This window comes from Elaeis guineensis, chromosome 4 (assembly GCF_000442705.2).
Source record: "Elaeis guineensis isolate ETL-2024a chromosome 4, EG11, whole genome shotgun sequence".
Taxonomy (NCBI): domain Eukaryota; kingdom Viridiplantae; phylum Streptophyta; class Magnoliopsida; order Arecales; family Arecaceae; genus Elaeis; species Elaeis guineensis.
In genome coordinates, this window is record NC_025996.2 from 132042231 (window position 1) to 132052734 (window position 10504).

Consider the following 10504-nt stretch of genomic DNA (forward strand, 5'->3'; position numbering starts at 1 on the left):
GAAACTCCTTTCGATGGACCAGAACTCTTCTGATTCAGACAATTAGAATGATCGATCATTAAGATCATTCTAATTGCTCTCAAAATCCACCAGTGATACCTAGCAGTATATGGTAGCAACCCATCAGAACTGAAGATGAATCTTTCGGTGCAGCTACCTGTGTGATTGAGTTCTTCTATCATGAGTCCCGACTGAATTAGGATTAAGGTGAATTCGTCAAACCCAACATCAGTCATATAAGTTAATCGATCGATTCGAGTCCGATGTAAAATTTTAATAGAAAACTCTTTTTTCATTATTTCACTCAGCCATGGCCATGGGCTTAAGGACTCGATCTTTCTATCATCATAGGACTACTCCTCTCATCTACCGAGGTTGATAGATCCCATCTTGGTGCGACCTAGTTCCTACAATAAATATGCTACAGCCAATATACACCTCAGAATTTTGAATGGCTAGGAGATCGAGTTATGGTGTAGTCAAACTATAATATACTCAAGGTGAACTGTCGATGCACCTCAGATCAAAGAACTAGACACACAACTGCAGCATCGAGCTAGTCATCGACGAGAAGGTAGACTTCCTTATGACTGCTCGATATGGTCACTCTCAGTACTCTCATTCTCAACGAATATCTGTACTCTTGTTTCGATGTCTCCATACCGTAGACTCAAGATATATCTACTCCAAAGAAGCGATCGTACACCAATCTTCTAGATCGATCACCATCCTCGTGATGATCCTATGGTCAGGAGCTGTTTATGAGTTAGTTATGTAAATTCATGTCTTAAATTTTTAACTCTTGAAAATATGAATTGACATTCCAACTAACTCAAAAGATATATTACAGACACAATGTACACAATGTGATAGAAGAATAATCCATGTATTGATTTATAGTCAAAATTATAAATTTACCCTTAGATTTGTTCAGGAATGTGTCAGCCAATCTGGCATCTAAGTCATACATCTAACATTGAGTATATTAAAAAAATTCTACAATCACTCTCAAAAACATCATCAGTAAATATGATTTGTATCAAATACTTTTAACATTATCAAAATCAATTCTAAGACTAGCAACAAAACTATTAGAATAGATAAATAATTATTTGTTATTCTTCTTTAGTGGATATTACCACTATAAGAATTCATATGTTTAGCCATAAAAAAATTTTATTGCTAAAAAATAAATTTCATCATCTAAAATATTTGATGATAAAAAAAGTTTTATCACTAGGTTCATAGCTAATGCCCCATCACTAAAAGTCATTAATGATAAAATAGTAATTCATAATAAAATATTAAATATTTTATGACAAAATAAATTCTATCCCAAACACATACATAATTTCTGATAAAATAATTTATCACTAAAAGTGCAAAAATAATGTTGCCTAAACATATATTTTATCACAAAAATCAGGCCTAAAGGTCATGTATTATTTTTTGCTACAAAAATAATTTTTTCATGATGAAAGTATTTTTGTCATAAAATATTTTGATGATAAAAATTTTTTATTATAAAATGATGGCTATTTGCAATAATATCATTTCGTCATTCAAAATCAGGTGTCAAAGACAAAAATAATTTTATTGTAAATTAGAGCTAAAAATGAATAAAATATTATCACCAAATTTACTTTCATATTTAGTATTCTATCGAATTCAAATAGAAATCCTTCCTTTTCTAATCCTGTCAGACTTATATATGGAATAGACGCGTGCTTAGCTTACGATATGAAAATTTGAAGCTAAGACCTCTTAGTTTATAACCTACTATTTAACTGCAATGATAATATTAACTTATGATATAAAATAATACTTTATTATACTTATTTAAAATATATTTATTATAAAATATACTCATTTAAAATATATTATAATATTTTATATTTTAATAATTAATTATTTTTGTAAAAAATTCAATCAACTTCTTTTTGACAAAAATAAAAACATATATAAATAACTTCATTTTATTCTTTATAATATTTTAAAAACTTTTTAAAATATTTAAAATATTTTTAATATATTTCTATAGTGGTATATACTTTATCTAAAATCCCTCAAAAATAGATAATATGTAACTCTTTTTGTTCTTGCTATAATTAAAAAACAATCGTATTGAATATAGAAAAATTTTAATACTTTATATTACATATTTTACATAAATAATTTTAATTTTTAATATAAATTTGGTTAGATCGATAATACAAATTCTTAGTTAAATTGGTCTCCATGCAAGTTTCATAATTATGTCTAGACTATTACATAGTTACGTAGTTGATTTCGTTTCCAATCTATAGTGATGAAAATAAATCAAAAATAATTAAAATAAAAAATTATTAGTTATAAAATAACATATGAATGATAATATCTATTTTATCATTAGATAGTCAATATTTTACAATAAAACTATATATATTATCGATAAACATATATATATATTTAATGATGAAATACTATTATCGCTAAATAATATAAATAATTTACAACAAAAGCTCATCACAAAAGCTACATACTGATATATAGATGATAAATTCTATTTCATCATTAAATAGTTAGTATTTTACGATAAAACTATATATGTTGTCAATAAAGATATATTTAACTATGAAATATTATCATTATTAAAAATTAAATAGATAATTAATAACCAAAAAATTATGTCATAAATTAGTATATTGAAAAACATATGATGAAGTACTATTCTTTATTGAATAATCTATGTTATGTGATAAAACTATATATGTCTTCAATAAATAAATACTCAACAATGAAATGTTATCCTCATCAAAAAATAGTGATCTATTTATGATGAAATATAATTTTAATATCAAATATAAGAAGTATTAGTTATGAATTAAATTTATGAGAAAAAATTACTACTAATTTTTAATTATATATATCCATAAGTATATATTTGGAAACGATTCTAACATCATCATCAAAATTAATAATTAATTTATAATAGAGATATATCATCATTAAAATTTATGATATTTGTAACCATAAATTTTTATTACAAAAATTTCATAAGTTATTGCCAAAAATTTTTTACCAAAAAGTTTGAGTGGGAGGATTTAGTGCCACAAATTTGTGACAAAAATTAGCAATGAAATATAATTTTATTATCAAAAATATTATTTAAATAATATTTAATTATGAATCTTTTATTTTGTTGCCTTATAATGGTTATTAGCAATAAATTATGATTCATAGTAAATTATTTTTATCACTGATTGACGATTTTCTTGTAGCGATTAATAAGATAGAATAGCATTACTCATGCTTTTTTTCTTCTCTCTCGAGTACAATATCCATCTTTAATAGAACAAGATGTGACATATTACCTTCTCTCTCCCCCTCTCTCCCTTGCTATAGGCCAAATCATGTTTGTATTTATTTCTATAGGAGTGATCCTATGAAGAGAAAGCCAATAATATAAGGATGGGCATTAAACACCAAAAATAATTCACCTAAATAAATATTGAGCATGAATACCTAGCCAAAGATAAAGCTTTAGGACACAATGAGTTTGCAAAACTAGCAACACCTAAAATAGTTACATAATTACAAAGCTTTCTAAATAAACTATGCATTTTACAATAGTGGTATGCAAAGTATTAGAAAAATATTAAAAAATTAAAACATAACATATATAATATAAGTGTTAAATGTTCTATTAAATACTATCATTACTTTGTAACTATAGTATAAATAATAAGAGTTATGAATTAAAAAAATACCATTATTACTTTATAACTGTAGCATGTATAAAAAGAATCATGAATTATCCCTTTTAAAGAACTTTTAAAAAAATTATGAGTATAAAAATATATTAAAATAATCAATATTTTTAAATATTTGTAAAAAAATGAATACTATAAAGAATAAAATGGCATTATTCTTTTTTATTTTTTCAAAAGAGATTGAATTTTTTATGAGAATAATTAATCATGAAACACTATCATCACTAAAGCATATAAATAATTTGCAACCAAAACTATTCGATCACAAAAGCTATATAATGATATATAGGTGATAAAATCTATTTCATCATTATATAATTAGTATTCTATGATAAAACTATATATGTTATCAGTAAAGATATGTTCAGCTATGAAATATTGTCATTATTATGTTGTAAATTTGTATATTGAAAAATATATGATGAAATACTATTCTTTACTATATAATTTATATTATGTGATAAAACTTCATATGTCATTAATAAATAAATATTCAGTGATGAAATGTCACCCTCGTCAAAAAATAATGATCTATCTATGATGAAATATAATTTTGATGTCAAATATAAGAAAAATTGGAGATGAATTAAATTTATTAAAAAAAATTACTACTATTCTTTTAAATTTATATATTCATAAGTATATATTTGAGAATCATTCTAATATCATCATCAAAGTTAATAATCAATTTATAACAGAGATGTATCATCACTAAAACTTATGATATTTGTGACCATAAATTTTTATTTCGGAAACATCATAAATTATTGCCAAAATTTTTCTCCCAAAAAGTCCGAGTGGAAGGATTTGGCACTTTAAATTTATGACAAAAATTAGCAATAAAATAAAATTTTATTACTATAAATATTATTTAAATAATATTTGATGATGAATCTTTTATTTGGTTGCCTTATGGTGGTTATTAGCAACAAATTATGATGGAACAGCATTAATCATACCTTTTTTCTTCTCTCCCGAGAACAATACCCATCTTTAATAGGACAAGATATGACACATTGCCTTCTTTTTCCCCCTCTCTCCTCTGGTCTAGGCCAAATTATATTTGTATTTATTTCCATAAGAGTGATCCCAGAGAAAGGAAGCAAATGATATAAGGATGGGCATTAAACACCAAATATAATTCAGCTAAACAAATATTAAGCATGAATATCTAGCCAAAGATAAAGCTTTAGAATACAATGAGTTTGCAAAACTAGCGACACCTAAAATAGTTGCATAATTGCAAAACTTTTTAAATAAAATAAGTATTAAAAATATATTAAAAAATTAAAACATAACATATACAATATAAATGTTGAATGTTCTATTAAATACCATTATTACTTTGTAAGTATAGCATGAACAAAAAGAATCATGAATTATCTTTTTTAAAAGGACTTCTTAAAAATTATATTAAAAATATATTAAAAATATATCTTTCAACGAACTTCTAAAGTATTAAAAATATATTAAACACATTAAAACATAATATATATAATATAAGTGTAAATATTCTATTAAATATCATTATTACTTTATAACTATAGTATAAATAAGAAAAAGTTATTAATTAGAAAAAAAATATCATTATTACTTTATAACTGTAGTATGAATAAAAAGAATCATGAATTATCTTTCATACTTATATATATGAAATTAATGTCATCATGATAGTCAAGTAGCAGACAATAATTCTCATATGAGTACATATAGAATGATCTATCTCTTACATAGGTGTATATGGATTTTTTTCCCCTATTATAGATGCTTGGAGAATTTTTGAACTAGATAACTTTTGTCTATAATTGATATCCTCATATATTATACTATAAAATCTGAGTAAAAATATTTTTTTAGATTTGAAAAGTCTAACTAGGATGTTCATTATTTTACCAGCATTGAGTAAATATCTCCTTTAAATTTGTATTAATTGTCTCCAACCTCATTTTATTGAAGATTAATAGACCACCTTTCCTTCCCCCGCTTCTATCCAAACCCTCTACCTTAAAGCAACAAAACAACCTTCATTTCTTCTTCTACCTTCTTTTGGTTGAAGATAAATTCCATTTCTAGCATTATTGGTACATCTATGATAAACAACATGACCACCATACTCTTGACATCTACCCTCTTCACCCTAGACATGCCTTCTACAAATCTATTCACCACCAAAACCCTCCTCACCCCCATGCTTCTCTTCCTTACCTTCCTCTTCTTCTTTTTCTTTCTCCACCACTCAATTCAAACCATGCGTAGTAGTTTTAAGGATCATCATCTTCCTCCTGGTCCAATTACTTGGCCAATATTTGGAAGCCTTCTTACAATGCTCTGCCATAAGCCTCATTTCCGTTGGATTTTAGCAATCACTAAGGGGAAGGACATCACATGCATCCGCCTTGGCAACACTCATATAGTTGTTGTCAACTCTCCAAAGCTTGGCTGTGAGTTTCTTAAGAAATATGATGCAAACTTTGCATCAAGACTATTAACCATGGCCACTGAGTACTCTAGTCGAGGTTTCCTCTCAATTGTCGTCACTCCTTGGGGTAAGCAATGGAAGAAAATGAAAAGGGTGGTGGCATCAGAGATCATCAATACTACAAAGCTCCACTTGCAATCAAATCTACACGCCGAAGAGGCCAACCACCTTATCAAGTATATACATAACCAATGCAGAAAATTGGAGGTACCCATTATCAATATTAGGATTGCGACACAATACTACATTGGCAACATTATAAGGAGGATGATATTTGGAGTGAGGCATTTTGGCAAAGGTGGGGAGTATGGAGGACCAGGTGAGGAAGAGCTAGAGCATGTGGAGGCTGCATTCATGGTGCTATCTTTGATCTATTCCTTTTGTGCATCAGATTTTGTGCCCTGATTGAGGTGGTTCAACATTGATGGACATGAAAGGATCATGAAGGAGGCCATAAGGGTGATTAACAAATATCATGATCCTGTTATTGAGGAAAGGATGCAAAAGTGGAGAGGTGAGAAGGAGAAAGAGTTTAGAGGGGCTAAAAGGGAAGTGGAGGACCTCCTTGATATTTTCATTTCATTGAAAGATGAAAAAGGGAGACCTCTACTAACAATGGAGGAAATCAAGGCTCAATCTGCAGTAAGATTCTTTTCTTCAATGTTTATTTAGATTTAGTTTGAGTGAAATGAGAATATTCCACCAGTAGTTTCACCGCCTACTTGTTATATATTTCAATATTAGAGTCAATAATCTTTTAAGATCGTGTAGGTTTTTTCCTATAACCATGTAGATGATGAATTTTCATTTGTTGTAGCTTTAAATGAAAAAATAATCTCACCTTGCAGGAATTAGTCTATGCATCTATAGATAACCCATCCAACATAGCCGAATGGACAATGGTCGAGCTACTAAATCAACCTATGATCCTTCAAAAAGTCATGGATGAGTTGGACCGAGTGGTTGGAAAGGATCAATTAGTCCAAGAGTCTGACCTCCCTCAACTTTCTTACCTTAAAGCATGTGCTCATGAAGGCCTTCATCTCCATCCTATGGCTGCCTTCAATCTACCCCATGTCTCCTTGGCTGATATTATTGTTGCTGATTATTTCATCCCTAAAGATAGCTAAGTTCTGCTGAGCTGAGTTGGATTGGGCCGAAATAAAAAGGTCTGGGATAATCCACTCCAATTTAACCCAGACCAGCATTTGAAGAATGAGTTTACTGATGTTGGGTTTGCTGAACCAAATCTACGATTCATCTCATTCACTACGGGCCGTCATGGGTGTATAGGGGGTTCTTTGGGGAGTATCATTACTTACATGCTGCTGGCCATGCTTCTTCAGACATTTGAATGGAGTTTGGCACCAGGAGAGCTTGGTGTTGATCTCTCAGAGAAGCATAGGAGCTTTTTTATGGCTAGACCTTTCCATGCTTGTGCTAAGCCATGACTGCCATTTCTAGCAAACTTACAAGCTCAAAAGAATAGTCTAATTAGCTCAACCTGAATCATAGTCAATCAAAAAAATAAATTCATTTTAAAACTAGTTTATTCCATCAATGAGCATATTTTTTCAAATATCTATGCAATATCAAAACATGATTTAAGATTTCATTTCACAACATTGTTATCATGCAAATCAATTACCTTGCTCATGATCATGTTAAAATAAAATACTTCATGCCTGATCCAAAATTTGAAAATTACTCATGTGTGCAAAGGATGTATAGTATTTAACTAAATATAAATATACATAAATAATTTTTATAAATTTTAATTTCAAATATTTAGGATATTTTGCATGCAGATGTATAAAAAATTGATCAATATAAATTTCAAATTAGAGTATAAGGTATGCATGATAAAATCAATAAAGATAGAAATACTTATATATCAACTCCCAAAATACTGAATATTTCTTCAACCAGGTTATGCATGGCGAAGACAAAACACATTAATAAATAGGTTTCCTCTCAAACAAACATAGCATTTTAAAATATTGGACATACAAAGAATTTCTCAAGTTTGTGGTATCCACATAAGATTTCATAATCTGACATCCTTTTCAATCAAGAGTTGTAACCTTAGATTTGCCAATCAGTAGCCTAAATCTAGGTGCACATCTTTTAGTCCAAAACTAGCTTCGAAGGGTACTGACTATCTCTTGATTCAAAAATTGAGTTAGGGCCCATGATTATCTTGGGTGTGGGATTCATCTCTTGAGTCCATAGTACATCTAAGATCTTGTGTCACGATCTTCCCTTGGTTTATAAAACTGATGAGCCATATTAGAGAGAAAACAAAGAAATGGGGAAAAAGAAAATGTCAGGACCACTCCCTTATAGGCTACTATTTGGTTACATGACAAGCAAAGGAGCCACCTTGGGATTCACAAGCACCTAAGAGGAGATATTCTATAAAGAGAGATAAGGGGAGATAGATAGAGAGAGAAAGAGAGGGCAAATAGAGGACTAGTTTGACCATTTATGGAAAAGAGAGGAAAAAGATAGGAGAGGGGGCCGCCAACAGTTGGGACCCGCAGTCACCACTTGCAATGCGGCCACCAACCATCAGGAAAGGGCAAGTGAGACCAAGAAAGGAGTGTGCTGGGTGGTGAAATGGGGATGTCTCTATGTTGGCTATCCCATTTTCAAGCAAGCAAAAGGAAGAGGGGGAAAGAAAGTGGAAAAGAGAGGCATGGAGAGTTCAAGCTCACAGTAATTCGAACTGTCAGATCTAAGATAAGACTGTAAAGAAATAGAGGGAACACTATAAGAAAAATAATTTTTAATAACAGCTATTAGTGATGGCAATATTGCCATCACTAATAACCATTTTTATTGATCACCAATGATGACTAAAAGATAAGCCATCGTAAAAATAATTATTAAGCTTATTAGCAATGGAAAGATGATATTAGCGACAACAGTATTAGCGACGGCTATAGCCGTCCCTAATAGTAGCCATCGATTCTCCCCTTCCCCCTATCTTTGATTTTCATCTCCTCCACTGGTGATCGATCGAACCCCCCTCTCCCCCTCTCCTGGTTCCCCAACTCATGCCGCGCTATCAAAGGCCCCCACCTCCTCCCCCCAGTCTCACATTGCCTGACCTCCCCTTTTCTTCCTGGAGCCTGCATCTCTGAGTTCCCCCCTTCTTTCCGACTGCCTCTCGGAGCCGGCGTCTCTGGCCTCCCTTTTCCTTCCCCACCTCTCCCCTTATCGGATCGGACCCTCTGCTGCCTTCCCCTTCTCCCCCCATCGCCCCCCTCTTTACCTCACCTCCAGTCCCATTTCTCCCATTGCACCACCAGATTTGACTTTCCTGAGACCCCAGCCACCTCCACGAGCCCCCGACCAGCCTCCTTGAGCCCTCGACTAGTCTCCCCCCATTCTTCCTCCCCTTTTCTTTCCCCCACCTCCTCCTCCCCCCTTTTTCTCCTACCGCATAGCACCTCCTCCATGCCGTAGCACTGCCTACATGCCGCAGCATTGCCTCTTAGTTGGTCTGATGAGTATTGGCGACAACGGCTCCATAGCGATCGCCAAATGCCATTGTTTCAATTTTTTTAATATTTTTAAATTAATATTTATTAGATTTAATTAAATTAGATTTAATATTTAAATTAAATTAATAATATTTAATTAAATTTAATTAAATTAATTTAAATTAATAATATTTAATTAATTTAAATTAATAATATTATTAATTTAAATAATATTATTCTCAAAAGATGAAATCACTTCAGAAAGCTCTTCAGCAAGAGTAGTCCTACTGCCTTCGACGGTAGAGGTTCGAGGTCGGACCACCGTTGGACCGACTTTGATCTACTCATCTACTTCGATGGTGGTCGAAGCAGCTCGACGATTAGATTCTAGACCTTAGGCCCGATCTGAAGTGCAAAAAATTTTTAGGCCAGACTCAAGGAGAGGTGTGGCCTGGCCCAACCTAATTTGTTTCTAGCCCTATTTGCAATACCACTCGATACTTTGGAATCTCCTGGATGAGATTTGCCTGGATGCCATGCTGGTGTGCTTGCATGGTCTAGTCATCTAGCATGCTCTAAGTTCACATGCACTTGATGCATGTCCCGACCGTTCCCATTTGCAATAGTGCTCTTTACTTAGAAATTCACTAATTTAAAATTTTAAAAATTTTGTATTGCATAGAACCATAGACCCATCTTTTGATTAATGTGTATATTCTATAGCATCCATATATTTATATATTTTTATATATATGGGAGAATTATGTATATTGATCAATTGACTG

At 31.1% G+C, this 10504-nt stretch overlaps 1 pseudogene; it reads left to right on the plus strand.

Moving 5' to 3' along the window:
- The first annotated feature begins 5853 nt into the window (after positions 1-5853).
- LOC105042648 (phenylalanine N-monooxygenase-like) lies at positions 5854-7682 on the plus strand (annotated as a pseudogene).
- The last annotated feature ends 2822 nt before the right edge of the window (positions 7683-10504 follow it).